Raw genomic sequence first — 26,031 nt, forward strand, 5'->3', positions numbered from 1 at the left:
CATCGCCCCCCAGTGCAGGCTTTGTTACTGGCCTCAGAGTGACAAAGGCACTCCCCCCATGGGGCCAGCAACATGTCTCGGTTGTGGCAGGCTGCTGGAACCAGTCAGCCTACACAGATAGTCGGTTAAGGTTTCAGGGGGCGCCTCTAAGGTGCCCTCTGGGGTGTATTTTACAATAAAATGTACACTGGCATCAGTGTGCATTTATTGTGCTGAGAAGTTTGATACCAAACTTCCCAGTTTTCAGTGTAGCCATTATGGTGCTGTGGAGTTCGTGTAAAACAGATTCCCAGACCATATACTCTTATGGCTACCCTGCACTTACAATGTCTAAGGTATTGCTTAGACACTGTAGGGGCACAGTGCTCAGGCACTGGTGCCCTCACCTATGGTATAGTGCACCCTGCCTTAGGGCTGTAAGGCCTACTAGAGGGGTGACTTATCTATACCTGCATAGGCAGTGAGAGGCTGGCATGGCACCCTGAGGGGAGTGCCATGTCGACTTACTTGTTTTGTTCTCACCAGCACACACAAGCTGGCAAGCAGTGTGTCTGTGCTGAGTGAGGGGTCTCCAGGGTGGCATAAGACATGCTGCAGCCCTTAGAGACCTTCCTTGGTATCAGGGCCCTTGGTACCAGGGGTACCACTTACAAGGGACTTATCTGGATGCCAGGGTGTGCCAATTGTGGAATCAAAAGTACAGGTTAGGGAAAGAACACTGGTGCTGGGGCCTGGTTAGCAGGCCTCAGCACACTTTCAATTCAAAACATAGCATCAGCAAAGGCAAAAAGTCAGGGGGTAACCATGCCAAGGAGGCATTTCCTTACAATTGATATATTCCGTGGGGGAGGGGGGGACATTTTTTTTTTGATAGAGGTCTCACCTCATCCCCTTTTTTTTTTTTTTGTGGAATTTGCTGGTGTAATCCAATCTCCTTTTCTTTTCTCCGGGGGAAGAGGGAAAAATGCGGCGGTCTCCACATTTTGCAGGTCGCTCTGTTGCCAGAGTTCCTTGGACAACCCGCATCACCAAACAGAAGCGACCAGCCCCTTCGGATAACCACCTGCACAAGGCTCTGGTCTCTGCCCCCCCACCTTCAATTTCAGCTATGGATTCAGTCTCTAGTCTGCCTGCACCTCTCCCTATCAGCCCTCTACCCTTAGAAGCCAATTCGTCCAGCACCCTCCTTAGTCTGGATTGTCCATCTTATGATTCAAGGGCCCCCCCATCAGATCTGGATTCTAGTCCAGGGTTATTTAAGGGCTCGCAATTACTGACTCAGCCGATCGCCGGCAGCGGCTCTGAGATAGCTGCTGATCCAACAGTGAACACTGGATCTGCTTCTAGACCCCTTTTTCCTTTGTTTGAAAGTGGAAGGAATCGTAAGGAAGATCATCTGGTATTCAGCATTACCCACACTTCCCCTGTGCAGCCGGTAGACTCGGCTTCACTATCAGCACAAGAATTGATCAACAAAGCAGGGCCAAACGCAGTAACTGAAGCTTCTACCCACACTTCCTCCTCTATTGCTTCTTCTATGGATTCGGCCGGGCCTAAGGTGTTAAGGGACGCCTCTGCACAAGGAATGATAGTGATGTCAGACACCGGTGTTCCTGCTGACAACTTACTTCTGCAGATTCTAAGTGAGTTGAAAGCATTAAAAGTCTCCCAGGACGATGCGAATCAGAGAACAGAATCTCAACTGAACCTGATCTGCAGTAACATCCAGCAACTTAACTTACGAGTTACAGGTATTGAACAACGAGTCTCTGCTCTGGAGGACACTCGGGTGACGGTAGAACCCTCTCTGGCAAAATGCCAAGCTGACCTGCTAGATCTACAAATTCGTCTGGACGATGTTGAAAATCGATCACGTAGATCCAATTTGCGTTTTACGGGAGTCCATGAAGGGCGCGAAAACGGTCAGACGGTCATGGAGTTGGTGACAGATCTTATAAAAAGCCACGTTTTAGCAGGGTCAGAGGATAAGTATCCGGATCTAACAATCATGAGAGCCCATCGGGTCCCTGCGGTCCAACCATCCAACTCTAAGTATCCTCGAACTATATTACTGAACTTTGGGGACTTTCGTATTAAGGAGCAGATTTTCCAGAAAGCAATTAGAACTAAAACTTTTCAGATTCCCGGGGACTATTCATTCAAGATTTTCTCAGATATGTCAGTGGCGGCAGCGCATCGAAGGAGAGAGTTAAATATATGATTCCAGCTTTCCAAAAAGCAGGGGCGCAGGCAGGCCTCGTGCAACAATCAAAACTTAAAGTGTTTTTTAAGGGTCATTCAAACTTCATTCATACGGTTGATGCTGCTAAATCTTTGTTGCATGTAATTCAAAACTCCGAACACCCGGCATGAGAAAGGGGGGTGGGGGAAGAACGCGAGATAGACTATAAGGATCTATTGAATTCTAGAAATGTCAGTCTCATAGTAGAGGCCCGACTTCCTTTCTGTTTTTGTTTTTTGTTTTTTCCCCCCTTTTTTGGGGGGGTTTGTGTTTGGGTTTTTAGTTTTTTTTTTTTTTCTTTTTTTTTCCTTTTCGCCGTAGTGTATAGACAGACTACTCTAAATTTCTCTCTCCAGCCTCTAGCCCAGGGTGCTATGGCAAGGCACCTTGTTAGGAAAGAAGTGGGACAAAGGGTGGGGAGGGATGTGGCTCCGGATCGTCCAGGCGGGAGGGCTCCAGGTGTGGGCCACCAAAAGGAGGGGGGGTAGGAGGGGGGGGTATGGATATTAAGATTTATTTTAGTCAATGTAAAGGATCGTCACAATTGATTAGGAGTTTTGTCCCCATATTTAGTGAGGCTACAGGCACACTAGCCCAAAAGTTAATTAAATGACACAATCACTTTTGCCATTAAGATTCCTTTCCTGGAATATTAATGGATTAAACAATCATAGGAAGAAGTCCGCTATCGAAAAGAGGGTAATTGATCTAAATCCCTCAGTTATATTTCTTCAAGAAACCCATATTCCATCTCATAAAGTTTCAGGTTTTCAAATGTTTAAAAGAATGGCTGATTTTAAAGTTCTTGCGGCAGCCTCAGCGGTTCATAGAGGGGTGGCAGTTTTTTTAGCTAAAACCCTGAATGCACAACCGCTGGATTTTCTATCCGACCCTGAAGGGCGCTGGTGCTGGGTTCAGTGCACTATTGCAGTGGAGAGATTCATTTTTGTTAGCTTTTATGCCCCTTTGACGGATGATCCGGCCCCGTATATAGACTTATTTCACTCCCCATTCCAGTTGACAGGGAAAATTATTATTGGGGGGGATTTCAACTTTCTTCAGGACCCAGCTCTAGACTCTACTGTAAAAGGTAAGAGACAGTATAAACCTAAAGTAGCCAAGATGTTTAGAGATTATGTTAAGGTGCTGGCATTATGTGATCCTTTAAGGACAAACACCCCCGACGTAAGGGAATATACCTGTATCTCTTCTCGATTTAAAAGCTCCTCGCGTATAGATTTATTTTTGATCTCTGAAACTCTGTGTTATAGATCTCAATACGTCCTGCATTCTGGTCTTTCAGATCATGCCCTTCTGCTGCTGGAAATCTCATTCCACTCTACAATTAAACCATCGCAGATTAAAAGATGGATTTTCAATCTCCGCTTTTTGACGGAAGAAGGGTGGATACAAACTTCACAGGCTGAAATAAGGGAATTTTTTCAACGCAACCAGGGGTCGTCAACCCCAGCAATAGTCTGGGATGCATTTAAGGCTTACTTCAGGGGCCGGGTCATTGTTAAAGAGGTAGCTGATAGACGGGCTCTGAAACAACAAACTGCGGCACTGGAAGATGTAGTTCACAAGTGTCTAATTTCTTATTTGAAGGCCCCTTCGGATACTAATAGAAAGGCGTTCGAAGCTGCCAAGAAAGCGTTAGCAGGATTTTTTTTTTAAAAAGTTGATATAGAATATGGATCTTATAAACAGAAAAGTTATGAAGAAAGCAATTTTACGGGAAAATTCTTGGCATGGCAAGCTAGAGATCGTATCGCTGGCAATGTTATACACGCCTTAAGATGCCCGATCACTGGGGCCAGGTGCCCTGAGCCTCGGGACCTTGATCAAATCATGCTGGAGCACTATAAACAGATTTATAGTGACATTTCAGTTATAGATTCCAGGGCCACCGAGATATTCCTGTCGGGCCTTAATATTCCCTCTCTTTCAGAGGAGGACCGTAGGGGATTGTCTCAACCATTTACAAAGCCAGAACTTCTAGATGTAGTCAAGGATCTCCCCACAGGGAAAACCTGTGGCCCGGATGGCTTCCCGGCTGAGTTCTATAAGACTTTCATAAATGTATTTGCTGAGGAGTTCTTAGCCCTCTTAAACGGTATATTACAAGGCGAGGAAATCCCCAGAACTTGGCACACAGGGAATGTGGTTAGCTTCCCTAAGAAAAATAAAGATAGGGAGGATCCAAATGCTTACCGTCCAATTTCATTGTTAAACACAGACTATAAAATTATGACAAAACTATTGGCTAATAGGCTTAATGGGGTAATCAATAAACTGGTGCATCCCGATCAAAATGGTTTTGTGGCTGGTCGACAACTGGGTACAAACACACACTATTTAGCAGAGGCTCTTGATTATTTTACAACTAATAAAATCCCTGCCATTATTCTTCTGCTGGACACAGAGAAAGCCTTTGATTTGGTAGTCTGGCACACACTTTATTTAATTTTATCTAGCTACAACGTACCCACTCAAGTGATCTCTTTAATTCAAAGGCTGTACTCAAATGCTGAGGCTAATATTATTATAAACTCAAGGTCTGTGGGACAGCTCCAAATACAACGAGGGACTAGACAAGGGTGCCCACTATCCCCTATTTTATTTGCCCTTTTTATTGAACCACTTGCCATCAAAATTAGACAGAATTCTCAGGTTCAGGCACCGCTAAAATCAATGGGAAAAATTAAACTTTATGCAGATGATATTATTTTGTTTTTGGACACAAAATACTCCTCTCAGGAAGCGACCTTTAATATAATTAAAGAATTTCAGCAAATCGGTGGCTATTAGATTAATACGACCAAGACCGACATCATTCTTTGTGGCACTACTCCTAATTGTCTTCTTCCTGAATTAAGAGGATGTGTTAACCTCAACCCAAAGAGATACTTGGGGGTTTTCTATTCGGCCAATATAAGTGATCTTTATCAACTGAATTTCGCTCCTCTACTTCAGAAAACTCAGGCTTTACTCACTCATTGGAGGCCTCTTCCTCTCTCGATATTAGGCCGCATCGCATTAATTAAAATGTCAATCTTGCCACTTTTTAATTTCTTGTTTGCAGCCATTCCGTGTGTTTTAACGCAACCCTTTTTTTTAAAACTGGAATCCCTATTTCGCTCCTTTATCTGGCAGAACCGAAAAGCTCGAGCCACTTTGAGCATACTGTATGCCGATAAGGAGAAAGTGGGACTGGCCTTACCCAATTTCAAAGATTATTATTATGTTTTCTTTGCACACTATTATGCCAGCTTTAAGTTAGAATACTCCGTGGGCTCCAAGTTTTTTATTGATTTTCGGGTACTAATATGCCAAGAGCATAATATTCGGAACCCAGCCCTTTTGACCAAATCGCCTAAAAAAGTTAGTTATAAAATTCTTAAATGGTTTCTTAAGAGAAGAGTGGATTTCGCTAGAAAATATTCAATTCCCTCTGTACATTTTCACACCCCACTCTCACAGATTTCTCTAGGTTCAGGGACACAGCTTAACGAAATCACGGTGAAAAGGTGGGAGCGCGCTGGATATAGTAAAATTGGAGATTTCTGGGCTGAGGGTAACTGGGAAGCCCCATGGAAAATCATGATTACAGTTAATAATGATTTTTTGCTGGTCAGATCCTACAATATATTGCTGAGGGTTTTTAAAGACTTAGATACTAACTCTATCATTAATACCCAATCACTGGTATCAGAATGAGTTACTCCTTTGCGGGTAGGGAATGCAGGGGCATGGAGAAGGCTCTTGGCAGAAAGGTTTAAAGTGGATTTGGGGATAAGAGCTCAGAAGAAATGGGTTATCCAGGAGGGCATGATGCTCTCAAGCGAATACTGGGAGACTATTAACCCCTAAATTTCTCTGCGCTATGAGGGGCTAATTGGCACAGAATTATATTTTTTAGCAAATGGCTGCTGTATCGAACCCTGCAAGCACTATCCCGTATGGGGATCGGCCACCCAAATATGTGTTTTCGGTGCAAGGAAATAGGGGCAGCAGGCTGGATACATACGATAGCGACATGTAAATGTATACAGAAATACTGGGAAGAGGTCTTTGCAACGTTAACATCCATTGTGTTGGTACCCATATCTCTGAGTATTCGCCTGCTGAGTCTGGGCTATGATCCCGAGGCAAGACTCTCCCCTCGGCTGGAGAAGCTCATATTTATAGCCACGGCGGTGGCTAGGTCATTGTTGCTGAGAAACTGGCGGTCTGAATTATCTCCTACTAGTCAAGGATGGTACAATAAAATGATTCAAGTTAGACTTCAGGAGATGAGATATGCTAGGAAAATAGGCAATGTCAAAAAGTTCTCTCTAATCTGGGGAAATTATTTCTTGGATAAGCCTGATTGATTCCTTTTTTTTTTTTTGTTTTCGTTTTATTCTCTGAAAGTGACAATGTATCCTATTGTGTACTGATGTAAAAAATAATAAAAATAATAAAAAAATGAAAAAAAAGACTGTGGCAAGCTGCAGTGTTTGTTTTTCTGAGTCATATCCAGGCACGTTCACAAAGTTTCACATCTAGTGAGACTGTCTTCTTCGTGGCCTATATTTCTTTCTCATCCCTCGAGAGAGTTTGTGTAAATTGACAAACCATGGTTTGTTAAAATCTCATTGTTAATTTAAGTGTGGACTTGCAAACATGAGTCCGGCTTGTATGGTCATGATGGCACACTTTTGATAAATTATGCACAAAACAGTGTCTATGTTGCATATGGGTGGGAGCATCTTTAAAACATTCTGCCCCAGTAAGTAAGATTTGGGAAGACATTTCAATAACCCCATTTGCTTTGATCTGATATTGTGGAAGGGTGCTAAGAACAAGGGTCAGAGGTAGCCTGAAAGCCAGTGTGTTAGATAGCCCTTAAATATTTTGAAGAGTATTTTGAATATTATGTGGTGGTGGGGGTCTGAAGTATTGTGGAATCAATAAAGAGTGGTCACAATATTGTGACAAGAATATCAAAGACCAATTATCAACCAGTAAGCATGTAAAGATTTTCCATACCTAACTCCACATATATATATTTTTTTCAAGATACATAGATGTGGAGTTAAACACAGTAAATGAATACACTCCTTTTCCCTCTTATCTCCTAGCTATTATGCTTTTTGATATTTTGGTGACACTATTAGTGTCATTTAATATTTCTACAGCGATATTCCAGACTACAACCCTCCGTGGTGAAAGCTCCTATATTGGTCACATTTTCACATACAACACCTGAATCAGAACTCATAGTGATGAGATCTTGCCTCAAATGTATACTTTTATAACATATTAATTAACTGGATCCTATTTTACATCAGTAATTAAGGATAACACATTTCAGGGATAAAGCAGTGGTAGCCCCTATAGTGAATAAACACAGTGTAAGAGTTATTTTTCTAAGTATTTATTGTAAGCGGGGAAGAGCAGGGAAGCACATCCACACACAGCAAGATCATCCTCCCAACCGTCCTCCTCCCACTCCACATTCCAAACCCCAAATCCCTATAACAATAGTGACGTGCATGTATCATAGCAAACATCCAACACCACACATCTTCCCCCTTATTAACAAAGGTACATTATGTCATACACATAGAAATGTTAGACCTTAAAATCAGAACGCATTGTAGACTAACCAACTAAAACAACAATAAAATTCTAACCATTCCACCTCACCCAATTACAAAATGTTGACACCTTTAGATGCAGTTTCATCTATACTTCCATTGGACGAGTCAATGACACCATTAGTTGCTATCTCGTCCATTCTTTTCCCTGACGACGTCACATCACAAGAAGGAACATCATCTGTTCTTCCTACTGGCCTGTTACCAGGATCTGCTGACATGATGTTAGAACTGGATTCCAACTTGTATTCATATTCCTACAGTATAGCTCCAGGAACTTCTGTTCTGTTGTTGATTTCACATACAGGTTTTTTACATTTAGATAATTTACTAAAATGCCAAATCTTCCCATTACTAAGCCTAGCTGAACACGAAAACACTTTGTTCACTTGAATCAGATTGGAAAATGGACTTCTACCCTTCTGTACATTTTTGTTCAGTTTGATTTGTACCCAATCACCTTCATTCAAAGTAACCTCCTTCACATTATGCATCTTATCATAACGACTTTTGTATTTGTCACACACATTCACTAAATTATTTTTAACAATATCTGGTGACCATTTGCTTTTAATACTACTTGACATCCCCAATGAGTTATCCGTAGTAAAAGGTTCTCATCCCTTCAATATCTTAAATGGGCTGTACCCCATGACTGTGGGAGATGTACGGTAGGCCCATATCAATTTGTTTAATTCAGGTTCCCAATTCCTTCCTGAGTTGATAGCAGATTGAATACAACCCATTATTACCTTGTTAAATCTCTCCACTGCTCCATTACCAGCTTAATGATACAATGGTGTTTTTCTCCCTATGATGCCATTCTTTGTAAGAAATTTCGTGAATTTTTCTGCTACAAATTGTGGACCATAGTCACTCAACAATGATTTGGGTATTCCTTCTCTCTGGAAGGTTCTTTCCAGGAATGCAACAACACACATTGCATCTATCTTCTCACATATCTCAACCTGAGGACATTTGGAATAAGTATCCAATAATACAATAATATTTTTAGGATTCCCATTTTTAGCTAATATAGGACCTAAGATGTTGACAGCTAACACTTCCCAAGGAGCTGATGGTATTTCATTAAGCCTCAAATGTGGTCTTAAAATCACACCAGTTTTGTCACACACTTAGCACAGTTCCTTACATTCTTTTCCACCCACATGTCTGCACCCAGCAACCAATATGAACTTTTAACCCTTTGTTTACATTGACTATCCCCAAATGCCCTTCATGCATTAACTACAACATTTTCTGGCGTAATTTGACTGGGGGAATCACTCTTTCACCTCTAAAAAGGAAACCAGAATACGAAATGGACAATTCACCTCTCAATTCCGAAAACTTCCTACAGTCTTCCGAAATATTATTTTTCTCTGGCCATCCTTGTAACACAAATCCAGAAACAATATCTAACACTACATCCTCCTCATATCCTGTCTCCCATTCATTTCTTGAAATAGCTTCTGTTTCATAATCAACCACAGCAACGCTATAATCATCCCAATCGTTAACACATTTCATCCCACTCTTCACTGGAGACCTACTCAATTAATCTGCTGCTTTGTTCTTCCTTCCTGGTACATATTCAACATCATATGTGTAATCTAATAGTTGTAAGGACATTCTAGCTATGCAAGGAGTGGCACTGACTGAACCTTGCGTAGTTGGCACTTTCAGTAAAGGATGGTGATCTGTGCGCAAGGTAAATTTATTACCCCATAAAAATTGTCTGAACTTCTTTGCAGCCCAAACACAAGCTAGCAGTCCCTCTTGATAACAGAATACTTTTCATCTGGAGGCGTCAAGGATCATAATGCAAAAAATATGGTGGTATCTTTCCCATTACCTAATACTTTGGTCAAAACAGCCCCCAAACTTTTACCACTGGCATCAGAAGCTACAACTGTACTAGCTCTGGGGTCAACACCATGTAAAGGAATAGCATTACAAATGTCATTTTTAATTTCCACAAATTCTGTTTGCCTCATGATATTCCACTCAAAATTCTACTTATCCTTTAGTAACTGATGGATATTGCATGTTTTCTCTGCAAATATTTTCACAAATTTTGCATAAAATTCTGCCAGACCCATAAATGACCTAAACTCTTCTTTGCATGAGGGAGCTGGAGGATCCCTGATAGCCTCTATCATAGCTATTTTTGGTGAAATTCCTACACTGCTAATCTCAAGGCCCAGATATGTCACTGATTGCCTACAAAACTTGCACCTGTCTAACTCTGCTGTTAAGGCAGAATACTTTAGTTTCCTCAGTATTCTGTACAAATTATTGTCATGATCCATTTTATCTCTTCCCATTATCAAAATGTCGTCCTGGAAATATACCACATTAGAAATGTTTTTCAAAAGTTTATACATTAAGCTTTGGAATACCGCAGCAGCATAAGCCAACCCAAAGGGTGTGCGCACGAATTGGAAACACCCCTTCGGCGTAATGAAATCAGTCAATTTCCTACTACCTTCTTGTAATGTTATTTGGTGATAAGCTGATGACAAATCAATTGTAGAAAACTAAGAAATACCCTTGGTCATTGTCAATAATTCAAAAATATTTGGTAACAGAAATTTCTCGGCCACGATGTTCTTATTAAGGTATCGAAAGGGCAATGCACAACCTCAATTTGCCATTTGATTTCCTGGTGACAACTATGGGTGCCAGTCACTTTGCACATTCTATAGACTGAATAATCCCATTCTCAAACAGTCTGCTCAGTTCAATCTCAACTTCATCCCTGATGCTTAACAGAAGAGTCCGAACCTTATAAATGACTGGATTTGCTTTATCCTTTAACATTATCTTATGCACGAACCCTTTCAGTGTATGTAGGAAGTTGGCTCTGTATGTGCTATTTCAAAGTAAGGAATAGCATGCACAGAGTCCAAGGGTTCCCCTTAGAGGTAAGATAGTGGCAAAAAGAGATAATACTAATGCTCTATTTTGTGGTAGTGTGGTCGAGCAGTAGGCTTATCCAAGGAGTAGTGTTAAGCATTTGTTGTACATACACATAGACAATAAATGAGGTACACACACTCAGAGACAAATCCAGCCAATAGGTTTTTATATAGAAAAATATCTTTTCTTAGTTTATTTTAAGAACCACAGGTTCAAATTCTACATGTAATATCTCATTCGAAAGGTATTGCAGGTAAGTACTTTAGGAACTTCAAATCATCAAAATTGCATGTATACTTTTCAAGTTATTCACAAATAGCTGTTTTAAAAGTGGACACAGTGCAATTTTCACAGTTCCTAGGGGAGGTAAGTATTTGTTAGGTTAACCAGGTAAGTAAGACACTTACAGGGCTTAGTTCTTGGTCCAAGGTAGCCCACCGTTGGGGGTTCAGAGCAACCCCAAAGTCACCACACCAGCAGCTCAGGGCCGGTCAGGTGCAGAGTTCAAAGTGGTGCCCAAAACACATAGGCTAGAATGGAGAGAGGGGGGTGCCCCATTTCCGGTCTGCTTGCAGGTAAGTACCCGCGTCTTCGGAGGGCAGACCAGGGGGGTTTTGTAGGGCACCGGGGGGGACACAAGCCCACACAGAAATTTCACCCTCAGCGGCGCGGGGGCGGCCGGGTGCAGTGTAGAAACAAGCGTCGGGTTCGCAATGTTAGTCTATGAGAGATCTCGGGATCTCTTCAGCGCTGCAGGCAGGCAAGGGGGGGATTCCTCGGGGAAACCTCCACTTGGGCAAGGGAGAGGGACTCCTGGGGGTCACTTCTCCAGTGAAAGTCCGGTCCTTCAGTTCCTGGGGGCTGCGGGTGCAGGGTCTCTCCCAGGTGTCGGGACTTAGGATTCAAAGAGTCGCGGTCAGGGGAAGCCTCGGGATTCCCTCTGCAGGCGGCGCTGTGGGGGATCAGGGGGGACAGGTTTTTGTACTCACAGTCTTAGAGTAGTCCTGGGGTCCCTCCTGAGGTGTTGGATCGCCACCAGCCGAGTCGGGGTCGCCGGGTGCAGTGTTGCAAGTCTCACGCTTCTTGCGGGGAGCTTGCAGGGTTCTTTAAAGCTGCTGGAAACAAAGTTGCAGCTTTTCTTGGAGCAGGTCCGCTGTCCTCGGGAGTTTCTTGTCTTTTCGAAGCAGGGGCAGTCCTCAGAGGATGTCGAGGTCGCTGGTCCCTTTGGAAGGCGTCGCTGGAGCAGGATCTTTGGAAGGCAGGAGACAGGCCGGTGAGTTTCTGGAGCCAAGGCAGTTGTCGTCTTCTGGTCTTCCTCTGCAGGGGTTTTTCAGCTAGGCAGTCCTTCTTCTTGTAGTTGCAGGAATCTGATTTTCTAGGGTTCAGGGTAGCCCTTAAATACTAAATTTAAGGGCGTGTTTAGGTCTGGGGGGTTAGTAGCCAATGGCTACTAGCCCTGAGGGTGGGTACACCCTCTTTGTGCCTCCTCCCAAGGGGAGGGGGTCACAATCCTAACCCTATTGGGGGAATCCTCCATCTGCAAGATGGAGGATTTCTAAAAGTTAGAGTCACTTCAGCTCAGGACACCTTAGGGGCTGTCCTGACTGGCCAGTGACTCCTCCTTGTTGCTTTCTTTGTTCCCTCCAGCCTTGCCGCCAAAAGTGGGGGCCGTGGCCGGAGGGGGCGGGCAACTCCACTAAGCTGGAGTGCCCTGCTGGGCTGTGACAAAGGGGTGAGCCTTTGAGGCTCACCGCCAGGTGTCACAGCTCCTGCCTGGGGGAGGTGTTAGCATCTCCACCCAGTGCAGGCTTTGTTACTGGCCTCAGAGTGACAAAGGCACTCTCCCCATGGGGCCAGCAACATGTCTCTGGTGTGGCAGGCTGCTGGAACTAGTCAGCCTACACAGACAGTCGGTTAAGTTTCAGGGGGCACCTCTAAGGTGCCCTCTGGGGTGTGTTTTGCAATAAAATGTACACTGGCATCAGTGTGCATTTATTGTGCTGAGAAGTTTGATACCAAACTTCCCAGCTTTCAGTGTAGCCATTATGGTGCTGTGGAGTTCGTGTAAAACAGACTCCCAGACCATATACTCTTATGGCTACCCTGCACTTACAATGTCTAAGGTTTTGTTTAGACACTGTAGGGGCACAGTGCTCATGCACTGGTACCCTCACCTATGGTATAGTGCACCCTGCCTTAGGGCTGTAAGGCCTGCTAGAGGGGTGTCTTACCTATACTGCATAGGCAGTGAGAGGCTGGCATGGCACCCTGAGGGGAGTGCCATGTCGACTTACTCATTTTGTTCTCACTAGCACACACAGGCTTGTAAGCAGTGTGTCTATGCTGAGTGAGGGGTCTCTAGGGTGGCATAAGACATGCTGCAGCCCTTAGAGACCTTTCTTGGCATCAGGGCCCTTGGTACTAGAAGTACCAGTTACAAGGGACTTATCTGAATGCCAGGGTGTGCCAATTGTGGATACAATGGTACATTTTAGGTGAAGGAACACTGGTGCTGGGGCCTGGTTAGCAGGGTCCCAGCACACTTCTCAGTCAAGTCAGCATCAGTATCAGGCAAAAAGTGGGGGGTAACTGCAACAGGGAGCCATTTCTTTACAGTGTACCAATCTTGCCAGAAGACACTTCAGGAAATTCCAATTTGATTTTGTTTACCAACACTTGTTCAGAGTCTTCCAACAAAAGAACTTGATGTACTTCATTGGGGTTCAACATTATGTTCAAAGCTTTCTGATCCTTTCACCCTAGAACTGACAGACCATCCTCAGCTACCTATATCTTTCTCACTGTTTTCCTGCCTGTAAATTCAAATGGTAGCTCACAGTACACTACCATAGGATTGTTTTCCCCTCTGAAGGTGACAGGATGAATGTCAGAATTTACTTAGTGTTCACTAACTACTTTAGAGTAATGTTTCTCCCACATTTCCTCATTGAGAATAGTGTACAGTGAGCCTGAGTCAACAATTATGTTGATAGGTACCCCTCCTATGGTCATCTCACACATTGGTTTATTCTTTTGTATCAACTCTACATTAAGAACTGGACACTCTACACATAATATTTCTGTGTCATCATCACATATATTATCTGAAGGATCAGAGTCTGATTTCTCAGAAATAAATTTCACACTCTGCTTCCTTTTGCACTTTTTCCTGCACAGCTTTGCATAGTGTCCCAATGTTCCACAGAACAAACATTTTGCCTTAAGTGCAGGACAACCTTTATCTCTAGAAAAGTTGTCCCTACTACCACACCTAAAATAACTTAGATTTGTATTTTTAGAAGGGCCTTTGTGCTTCTTTTTAGTACTCACACTTTCCCTCAATTTATTCTTGCGTACGCTAGCTACATTGCAAAATGTTTCACTTTCCTTACTCTCAGAAGACGTTTTTCACACTAGACAAAGCTGCCTTAGCACATCGTTTCGATAACTCACTTTTCTTTAATAATGCTGCTATATCCGTAAATGAGGAATCACCACACACCCATAACCTATCCTGCAAATTAGAATCATTAGTATGCATGAAAATTTGATCCCATATGAAATCATCATGCAATGTGCTAAATGTACAAGAAATTGCTAATTTCTTCAAGACACAAACATAATCTTCAACAGATTCAGATTTGCCTTGTTTCCTCTGAAAGAAATTAAATCTATCAAAAGCTACACAAACTGTTGGTTAAAAATACCCATCTAGATCTTTTAATGCATTTTTAAATACATCCTGGTCTTCTCCAAAATAAACTTTTTTTTCCATTTGGTTAAAAATTCTCAAAGCTTCCAGACCTAAGCTATATAGAAGAATTTTCTTCTTCCTTGTAGAAGAAAATTCTTCTGAACCTTCTTCTTCGATGTCTGAAATGTAATTTAAAATAGATTTTTTCCACTCTCCCCAATTCATTTGGATATCTCATGGACATGGGAGAAATGCTAAGGGAGGGGTAAGTGAAAATTTGTGTGCATTGTGCATGGTTGTGGTTCCTAACAGGAGCCAGATGCTAAACCTCAACATGAAATAACATTACGAGGTTAAAATAAAATAAAAAAGATAGCACTTAGCCCCTAGAGACCCAATAAAAGTAATGTCAATAACAAGTGTACATAGCACTGCTGAAGTAGTAGATCCAATGAGGCCAAATGTGAATAAAATGTGTGCATATCATTGTTGAAGTAGAACATAAAGGTGATATGCGTTAATGAATTAATACACACTTGCAGGCAACAGGTAAATCCCACAGTTTAACCAGGAATAGTGTGTGTATCACTGTTGAGTTCAAGGATACACCACAAGATGATTGCCACCAGTTGAAGTTTGAGACTGACAATCCACAAGCAACAGCTCCCAGGATCCGTGCATTTCTCAGTAACCAAAAGCCTCAGACTACTGTTTTAGACATCTAAGATGGCCGTTGCGTATGATGTCACATGTAGACCACTCAACAAGGAATCTCCAGTACTTTCCAAGACTCTCGTTCAACACAGGTGCGAGAATACACCGTCGTCCGCAGAGCTTGAGAGAAGAAACCACCACTGTCTATCAGGGAACTCGATCTTAGACGAGCTCATGGTACGCAAATTGAAAATGCAGTACCTCGTCGGTGCAAACAGCGCTTCCACAGATCCGCTTACTGATCAGCTCCCCAGTGACTTCACAACAGCAAGAACAGGTTCGATGGTCCACTCTCCCCCGCCGCAACTTGGAATCAGCCGTACTTGTAGTTCCATGACTTCAGTGAGTTAACGTTACCAGCTCGTCGACAATTTGTAGTGAATAAACGCAGCATAGGAGTTCTTTTTCTAAGTATTTATTGTAAGCGGGGAAGAGCAGGGAAGCACATGCACACACAACAAGATCGTCCTCTCAACCATCCACCTCCCGCTTCACATTCCAAACCCCAAATCCCTAGAACAATAGTGACATGCGTGTATCATAGCAACATCCAACACCACAGTCCCCACATCAATATGCTAGAAAACTTTCTTGAACATCCTGGCTTATATTGACACCCAGTAAAGGACATCAATGCAACTAATCATCTCATACGGTAGGCATGTTTCTCAAGGGGCTAGATAAGTGGAATAGCTCCAAATCTAGCTCTGGACACTTCCTAAGATTCAGATGAAGATTAAGATAAAGTAAGGCAATGGGAGAGAGATCTCTAAAGAAAATGAATGTATAAGCCATCTTGGAAATTGCAAGGCATGCTGGTGTAGAAGCCCCATATCCCTCTGTCACACTGTAGTCGGGGGGACTGCATGCAGCTCTATGTAACTGATATGGTTTGTGCACTACAGGCTTGGTAAGTGCAGCAGAAGCTTTAGAGTTATACACATTAAAAAAACATCACAGCACAGTAAGTCAACTTGGTGATCTCCGTGATAGGAAAAAAGGAGGCATGCACTCTATTTAACATTCTACAGTGCATTCCTGTATTTTCCCTTCGCTAACGAACAACGTGCTGCCTAGCTCCAATGCAGGCACCCTTGCACCATGGTGCAAGCATGCCTGGGATGTAAGTAGGATTGTTTTTCTACAGGAAGGGGCATCATCCTGCACAAAAACAATCCTGAGAGGCTTTTTCCTCTTTCAATGTGGTATGATGGGAAGAGTCAACTGTAGGAATGATTTCTAAAAGATGTGTTTTTAAATTAATCTTTATTGAAAAACAGAAATAGCAAAGTAAAAAAAAAATGTAGGTGGGTCACACATCTCTCAGCAGAAATGACAATTTCAACCACAAAATGACAGTAACAATTTTAAGCAATGAATGATCTACCTCAGGGAAACAAGACAATGAGGAAAAGAAAGTTGAGAAAAACAACAGTTTGAAAAAAAAACTGGAGGACATGAAAAATACCATATTACCCTCCTCCCCCAATTCCCTGAAAGGAAAACGCACATAATAAAGTATAGTAAGTGAATTATGCTGTCCCAGCTCTCCCTCCATCAGCAAGAAAGACAAATAAAAGGAAAATGTATCATAACAACATTCAAACACCCAATGGCAGTGTCCAGACTCTCCAAAATAGTTGTGACTGAAAATACCTCCTCACGTTGTGGTCCACCTTGAGCTTGATGGCAGACTTACTGAGGCCTGTAGTTCTCTAGCATTAAAGTCACGTTTAGTCATCAGTATAGGTTGTTTTTAGGCAACAGTGTCTGGGCTCAAATCTAGGGCGAAGAGGAGTTGGGTGATTTCATATTTAACTATTTTTGTGAGATTTGCAGCCTGTAAAAGTCTATGACAGCTTTTTGATAACTATGAGGTTAGTGGAAGGGATACTGCGTCACAAACATGGCAAGTGCCTCAAATGCCACACTGCAAATGCATTATAGTTTAGTGGTACTTGTGATATGTCAGACGAGATCCCGTCTGTCAAACTCTAAATAAGACACTTAGGGGGTCATTCTGACCCTGGCGGTCCGAGACCGCCAGGGCAAAAATGACTAAAGCACCGCCAACAGGCTGGCGGTGCTTTCTTCCCTATTCCGACCGCGGCGGCACTGCCGGGGCCGGCGGTTTCCCGCCGTTTATGCCCCGGCGGTGATAATCCGCCAGGGCAGCGCTGCCCTGGGGATTATGACCCCCTTACCGCCAGCCTGTTTCTGGCGGTTTGCACCACCAGGAAGAGGCTGGCGGTAAGGGGTGTCCTGGTGCCCCTGGGGGCCCCTGCACTGCCCATGCCACTGGCATTGGCAGTGCAGGGGCCCCCTAACAGGGCCCCAGCCAGCTTTTCACTCTTTGCATTGCAGACAGTGAAAAGCGCGACGGGTGCAACTGCACCCGTCGCACGGCCGCAACACCACCGGCTCCATTAGGAGCCGGCTCCTGTGTTGCGGCCTCATTCCCGCTGGGCCGGCGGGCGCAAACTTGGTTTGCGCCCGCCGGCCAAGAGGGAATGTCGGAATGGGGGCCACGTGAGTGCGGTAGCCGCCCGCCAAGGTCGGAATGACCCACTTAGACTTTGGCTATATATCGCCCAGCATCTAACATCCACCTTCAAAGAAAAGATGGTAGGGTCTATGAATCAAGCTGATAGTAGACTCATCTGCAACTCATACTGCCATGAGACTGTAGGTAGTGATGCAGGAACTCACTTAACCATCAAGTTAGAGCTCTTCTGCACAATTCCCAGGATTCGAACTTCGACATAAACTTTAAAATGTTATTGATGATACTTTCTTTAAATCTGCTGAAATATTTCAGTAATTTAAATGCCTCGTGGTCTTTCTTCTTCAATAATTGAATTCAACACTCAGAATTTGCTAAATAGCTTTCTAATTTACTGTACTTGTGAGATGCCTGAGCTCTCCTTCTACTTGCTTCATAGCAAACAGTACACCAGAGTTTTTCTGTCAAAGATTGATATGGGAAGCCTTAATAGTGCATTACATTTTTCTTTTCTCTACACAAGGAAATCTTTATGCGCTTTTTGAGTAATAACAAAAGAAAGGTAGCCTATGAGTAACAATACTTCGGGACTCCTCTCACCCACACAATTTTATGTGGCTTGTTTCATCATTGAGTCCTCATCCAGCACGTTTTGATGGTACTGGGTGGGCACAAACCCATTTGCAGGGGGGAACTTTATTTATGCCACCTGCAGTTACAGTCAATGGACTGGAAAAAAGGTTTTCCTTATTCATTTCTCTCTGTCCCTCTTTATCCTCTCTGTTTGTCTACCATATTTCAAGTTTGTAAGGTCTCACATGATTGGGCTACTGGTCATGGAGTTTGAGAGATTAAAGCCATTGTAAGGTGTTGGCTGTCTCAGATTATGGCTTGGAATAATCCTTTTGGGTGCTGTGAAGGGCCCACTGAGGCACGTTTTACATACTGTGTCTTGCAAGAGCTGCAACATAAGTACAAATGAACATTGTTTAGCATACACATATAACAAGCATTTGCAAAGCCAATATGCCTCTGCTGTGAAATCTATGTAATTTGCTGATCCTTATTGCTATCTTTAACATTTGCTGCAGCTATCTAGGATAGCGATAAGGATTGACAAAGCTAATAGGCCTCAGCTGTGAAACTTTTTGGCTTTGCAAATAGTTTTGGCTAACATATAGAGTTGTTTCAAATGTGTGTGCATTTACAGTGTCTATCTACAGTAGGAGCAAGCATTAGCAAAGGTGATGGTTTCACAGCCGAGACCCACTGGCTTTGCCAATGAATGTTTGTCCAGTCTATTCTCAAAACCCTCAGTGATGACTGAGTGTCCCAGTTCTCACAGATACACTAATGGCCAGAAAGCCACTCTGCTGAAGACCATCTGGACTCTCAGTGGTAGCTATAAGATCTCAGTATCCACCACAAGAATTTCTCATTGTGTCATTGTGTCATTGAATGTATTTCTTTAGATGTCACTATTGTAACTTCTCCTTCAACATCTGATGATAAGAAGAAAATGCATCACCTTTTGTGCGATCCACCCTGTTGCCAGAAACACAAGTGAAGGGTAAGCTACTTGCGAGCAGTGGAATAGACACATCCATAACTGTGACACTGAAGAATACTAACACATGACTTAGGAAAATGACAATCTCTTAACCCTGTCATAGGCCTCGAGAAGGTGAGCTCTGTGGTCAAGTGAGTCTATGTGCATCTGTGTCAGGCCATCTGCTGCAAAGAGGTATCAGCTGTCCACTCATCTCAAATCCCCTCAGTGGCTCCGACCCGAGCCCCTCCCACTTTAATTCTGACAGGAAGGCACTGCAATTCGTCTTTTACGTCCAGATAGCTGAGTCACCCATAAAGCTCAATCATTCACAGGAAAGCTTTCAGGCCGAGTGAGTGGTGTATCTGCTAAATGTGGCCCCCTAAGATGCAGATAGGTGTGTTGTCTTCCACATATATTTCTGTTTGCAACCTACCTCTTCTAGTCCTCGGACAATCAATAACATATAAGGAATACACAACCATGCCTGAGATCTGAGAATAGTTCTTTAAAGAAACATAGAAGATAGTAACGACTTCAACTATGCCATTATCGAATACAAAAAATAAGGGTAGACTAAATGCTGCATTTTGTTAAACATTGCAAAACACATGAAAAGATGGTCACCACAGATGCAGGCACAACAACTGCAGACATCTTTAACTGCATTCTTCTTTCATTCTAACAAAATGCCGTAGCTGCACATGCATCTGCAATGGACGTCTTGGAATGGCATTTTCCTAAAGATTTCAAAATGCAAGAAAAAGTGGGAACTGCTATACGTATGCTCCACAGTGGATATATTTGTATGCAGTTTGCTTTAGTTTAACAAATTACATTTGAAGATAGCCTCCATGGCTTCCATGGATGTGCATGTGTCCTCAGTGGCCATGTTTGAGTTAAATTTGTTAAAATATGAAAACCTATTTGGAAATGCCTTTTGCACATATGTATGTGCAGTTATGTATGTGCAGGCATCCATCTTGAAATGGCCACAAAATCATTATAAGTTGTCCATTCCTCAATATTGCACCTGCCTAAAATTAAGTGAAAAAGGGGGTTGAATGCAAGAGAATGCTGGATGGGGGAGAAGGAGAGAAGAATGAGAGATGGAGAGGCAGCGAACAGGGAAAGGAAGCAATGGAAAATAATCCTTTCATTGAACAGCGAAACAAGGGCTGATGTTAGCTGTGGAAGGGTACCTCATCCACCAAGAATACTGTGAGAACTAAGGGGGTCATTATGACCCCGGACGGCGGCGGTAGCCGCCGGCCTGGCTGGGACCGCCAGAAGACCGTCCCGCGGTCAAAAGACCGCGGCGGTCATTCTGGGTTTCCCACTGGGCTGGCGGGCGACCGCCAAAAGGCCGCCCGCCAGCCCAGTGGGAAACACCCTTCCACGAGGAAGCCGGCTCCGAATGGAGCCGGCGGAGTGGAAGGTGGGCGACGGGTGCAGTAGCACCCGTCGCGAATTTCAGTGTCTGCTAAGCAGACACTGAAATTCAAAGTGGGGCCCTCTTACGGGGGCCCCTGCAGTGCCCATGCCATTGGCATGGGCACTGCAGGGGCCCCCAGGGGCCCCACGACACCCCTCACCGCCATCCTGTTCCTGGCGGTCGAAACCGCCAGGAACAGGATGGCGGTGAGGGGGTCGGAATCCCCCATGGCGGCGCAGCAAGCTGCGCCGCCATCGAGGATTCCTCAGGGCAGCGGAAAACCGACGGGAGACCGCCGGTTTTCCGGTTCTGACCGCGGCCATACCGCCGCGGTCAGAATGCCCTCAGGAGCACCGCCAGCCTGTTGGCGGTGCTCCCGCCGACCCCGGCCGTCGGAATGACCCCCTAAATGTTCTTGTGAGAGAAAAATAAAATACTATTGAGGAAAGTCATTAAATCAGGAATAGGCAAGTGAGACAGAAAGAAACACCATCCAATCATGAGCAAGAGGCTGACCTAAAGTCTCATCAAAGTAGGTAAAGGGCTTGGAAACAATAGGTCTGGTCAACAAACAACTAAAGTTGTCTGCAGTCAAGACCTAATACAAATGGTGTCCCAAACAGCAGACCAAACAGACCTCACTAATGTTAGACTACACTTATTTTTCTTAGTAAGGCTGTACTGAAATGAAGGAATTGGAAACAGAATCTTAAGAAGTAGCAGGAAAAATTCTCAATCTTCAGTTGGAAATCCCAGACAACAGTACAAAAAGTAAATAATTTGGGTAATGACAAAAACCAGATTACATTCATACACATAATAAGTGAAAAGCATTCATTTTTGGAATTCTACTCTGCATAGTTTTGGGTGACATTGGTAACCCCCACATATGACAAGGATTGACGTAATCTCTTTTATATAGATGTCACCACCTACAGAGAAGTTCAACAAACTTCCAATTAATGCACACAGAAAAAGTACAAACTCTTCAAACAAGCATTTGTTATGCAATAGGTCTCACATTTGCTTGAGATAGAGTTGTATTGCATAACTGGACTTTTCTTCCCAAATAAATTAGTGCCTTGGTGTTGGACCTAGCCCTTTTACAGGGTCATTCCCCAGACTTTTTGCTTTTTGCCTCCTTATTTTTCTGAACTTTGTTGGCTGACGTTTTGACTCTGAGCACTTTTTCACTGCTAACCAGTGCTAAAGTGCATGTGCTCTCTCTTACAAATTTGGTATGATTGGATTATACCTGATGGCATATTTAATTTACCTATAAGTGCCTTGTAAAGTGGTATCCCTATACCCGGGGCCTGTAAATTAAATGTTACTAGTCGGGCTGCAGCGCTGCTTGCGCCACCCACTGAAGTAGCCTGTCAAACCTACCTAAGGCCTGCCTAGGAGGCTGACCTCTGGCTTAGTGCCAGGGGAGCTGGTCAGACACCAAGGGCTGTCTTAGGTTCACCCCTGGAAGGGGTGGGGGTGATTCTGGGTAATCCAGGTAAAGTTTTCAGGGGGGAGGAAGTATGATTGCTAAGGACCTATCCTCTTACGTATGCCTTAGAGGGCTCCTTATCGGTACACCGAGGCGAGAATTTAACCAACCCGACAACGTTCTGAGCAGGGAGGGTGCAGGATCCACAGGGACCTGTCCTCCTCTGCAGGTCTTGGAAGGTACCCGAGAGGGGCCCCAAGGTGGGAGGGTAGTCGTTATCAAAGGCCAATCTTGTAAAAAGGATGCCCTAAAGTCTGAAGGAGAAGGGGGGACACCTGGGAAAAGGGTTGCTCCAACTCTGGAGATCAGCAGCACCAACCCGCAGAGGGGGGTGCAGGTGCTTCCTTTTGAGGGTTTGAGGTAGGACACTCCCCTGACCCCTGTCCAGCAAAAGGGTATCGTCCCTAGGTTGGAAGACCAGATCATGGGCAACCCCCTAGATCTGAAAATAGAGACTGCTGTAACCAGCATCTCTACTGATGCATTCTCTAGAGGGGATTCACGGGAAGACACTTCCCTGACTCCTGTCCAGCAAAAGGGTAACGTCCCTAGGTTGGAAGATGCATGCCTTAGGGATTCAGTTCCTGTAAGGGAGAGTTTGAGGGAGGGCACTCCCCTGACTCCTGTCCAGCAACAGGGTATCGTCCCTAGGTTGGAAAACCAGATCATGGGCAACCCCCTAGATCTGAAAATAGAGACTGCTGTAACCAGCCTCTCTACTGATGCATTCTCTAGGGATTCAGTTCCTTCAAGAGGGGATTCACGGGAAGACACTTCCCTGACTCCTGTCCAGCATAAGGGTAACGTCCCTAGGTTGGAAGATGCATGCCCTAGGGATTCAGTTCCTGTAAGGGAGAGTTTGAGGGAGGACGCTCCCCTAACTCATGACCAGCCCAAGGGTACCGCCCCTAGGTTGGAGAACCAGCCCAAGGTTACCGTCCCTAGGTTGGAAAACCAGGTCCAGGGTAGCTCCCTTGACCTGGAGGTGGAGAAGGCTGCCCCCAGTCTCTCTACAATTACTTCTGGGGGTATCACTCCTGATGGGAGGGTGCAGAACTCTAGAAGGAGGGGCAAGAGGAGGAAAGGCTCATTCCTGACCCCAGCTCAGCCAGAGGGGAAGGACCCTGGGTTGGGATACCAGTTACAGGGGGGATCCTCTGAACAGGTGGGTGAGCTGACCAGGAGGACTGTAACAAGCGCCCTGGCAGTTCTGGATTCTGGGGGTACAAATTCTCCTCCTCGGAGGCGGAACCCTAGAAGGAGGGGCAGGGGGAGAGATTCTCCCCTGGGCCCTATTCAGGCTATGGGACCAGTCCCTAGGCTAGAAGACCAGTGGCAGGGGGTAACTCCTGAACTGGTGGGAAGGAGAGTGGAAACAGGATGCTATGCACCTGGGGCTCCAGCCCCCCACTCTGAGAGGTTTCAGAGGCCAGAGGCCGCGGGCTTGCCTGGGACCTGGCTCTGGGCGCAGACAACTAGGACGCCTCCATGTGTTAACTTAGATTGTCTTGGGAGCATAGATAGAGGGATTCAACGGGGTGATCAGATTGGCGTAGAACTGGATCATGTCCCTGCAGTTGCGGGCTAGGGTCCTGGTTCTATCGCCCTAATCAAGGAAGTCCATCAAGGTATTGATTGTTCTCCCCTGGCTTTGGGCTGGTCATGTTGGACCTGGCCCTTTTACAGGGTCATTCCCCAGACTTTTTGCTTTTTGCCTCCTTATTTTTCTGACCTTTGTTGGCTGACGTTTTGACTCTGAGCATTTTTTCATGCTAACCAGTGCTAAAGTGCATGTGCTCTCTCTTACAAATTTGGTATGATTGGATTATACCTGATTGGCATATTTAATTTACCTATAAGTCCCTTGTAAAGTGGTATACCTCTACCCAGGGCCTGTAAATTTAATGCTACTAGTGGGCCTGCAGCGCTGCTTGCGCCACCCACTGAAGTAGCCTGTCAAACCTATTTAAGGCCTGCTAGTGCAGAGCCTGTGTGCGCAGTTTTCTGCCACAGGGACCTGGCATCTAAATTTACTTGCCAGGTCCAGAACTCCCCTTTTACTACATGTAAGTCACCCCTAAGGTACGCCCTAGCTAGCCCTTCGGGCAGGGTGCCATGTATGTAGAAGGGAGGACATGTGCCATGTTGCATGGCCTGTCCTGGTAGTGACAAACAGCCTAACTTGGTGTCTCACTGCTGTGAGTGCTGCCTCCTCAGAGGATTGCATTGGAGATGCCCTGCCTTATGTGTAAGGGGTATTGTCTGATTTATGAGGGGTAGCATAGGCATGTTCGGTATGGTTGTGATAGTGGTGAGAAATGCTGCTTACTGGTGTAGGTGTATTTTTTATTACTATCACAGAAATGCTACTTCTAGAAAGTGCGCATTTATCTGTGCTTATGACTTTGGTGTTTTGCAGCTTGTCTCCAATCCACGTCTGGGCAGACTGACAGTTGGGGCTTTGTGCATACTTCTCAGACAGCCTGAACACAGGGAGGGTGGAGGTGACACAGAGATGCCTCTACATATTGTAAAGCCTTCCTGGGCTGAGAGAAGGGAGAGGCTGCATTTGTAAAGACTGTGCCCTGGCCTCACACAATTGGGTTGTTAACCCCCCACTGATGTTTGGAGCCTGTGCTGAAAGGAGAGAGGGGGCACTCCCAGAACCAGTTGTAACTGGCTGGAACCTCCTCTCCCTACCATTGAAAAACACTGTAAGAACTGACTACAAGTACAGGGGAATTTTCCCCACAATTTAAACATTCTTGGAACTTTAAACTGGACACCGAACGCTGATGAATGGACTCACCAGGAAACCACCTTGGACTGCTGCTGTTGTGCTGACCTGTGACCTGCCTGGTCACTAGGAGGAACTGCCACCATCTGCGCCCCTTGTGCTGGTCTGTAGTTGGGCCCACCAGCCCTGTGCTCCTTTGGCTCCTGATTGCTCCCAGGGGCAGGGTGCTGTGCCCCTGACCCCTGCACGGATCTCTGTTGGCTTTAAGTGCTGTAAAAAGTGCTTTGTTTTGGTTTCCAGAAATCACCGCCACAGCCCGGGCTTATAGAAGTGCCCTCGCGCTTTGGAGGAGCACTTTTCTGCCATGTAACTCACCGCCGCAGCCCAGGCTGCAAGATTGGCTTTAGCGCGATAAAAAGCGCTTGGTTTAAGTTCCCCGAATTCACCGCCGCGACCCGGGGGGTCGTATTAGTAACCAGCGCGAGGAACGCGCTGTTCTCCGTGCCCCGGGGGCATCCCAAACAAAGGAGCAAGACCGGAGCGAGTACGCTCCAACCGTGCCCCCGGGATAAGCGAGCATTCTGATGCGGCCGGACGGCACAGGCAGGCACCATCCTTGGTGCCTGCCCCACGGAACAGCCCAGGCCGGGCTTAACCGCGGCGCGCGCACCAGATCGGGTGCGGCCGCATCAGGGAGCAGGACGGAAGCCTCATCGGAGGCCCCTGCTCCTCTCCCTTCTGTTTGGCAGCCGCGCCGCAGACAAGGGCGGCTGCCTCCCCCCTGAGCAGGATGCGGGGAGGGAAGGGAGTTCGCTTGCCCCCGGTCACTGCGCTAGGGGCGCGATCACCCCCACCACTCGACTCTTGTGGCTTTCGGGCCCCCCCCTCTCGGGAGAGGGCCATCCGAGGCCCAGGGGGACCCACCAGGATCACGGGACCCCAAAGGGGCCCGTTCTACACATCAGGGAGAAGGCGCTGATCGCCCCCCTCTCCCACAGACACCGTGTGGCCCCGGTTTTGCGCACAGGAGCGCCGGGGGCCCCCGGGTTCACCTCTAGGCACTGGAAGTGCCGCTTCTACCAGGATCCAGGT

Source organism: Pleurodeles waltl, chromosome 9, assembly GCF_031143425.1.
Source record: "Pleurodeles waltl isolate 20211129_DDA chromosome 9, aPleWal1.hap1.20221129, whole genome shotgun sequence".
Taxonomy (NCBI): Eukaryota; Metazoa; Chordata; class Amphibia; order Caudata; family Salamandridae; genus Pleurodeles; species Pleurodeles waltl.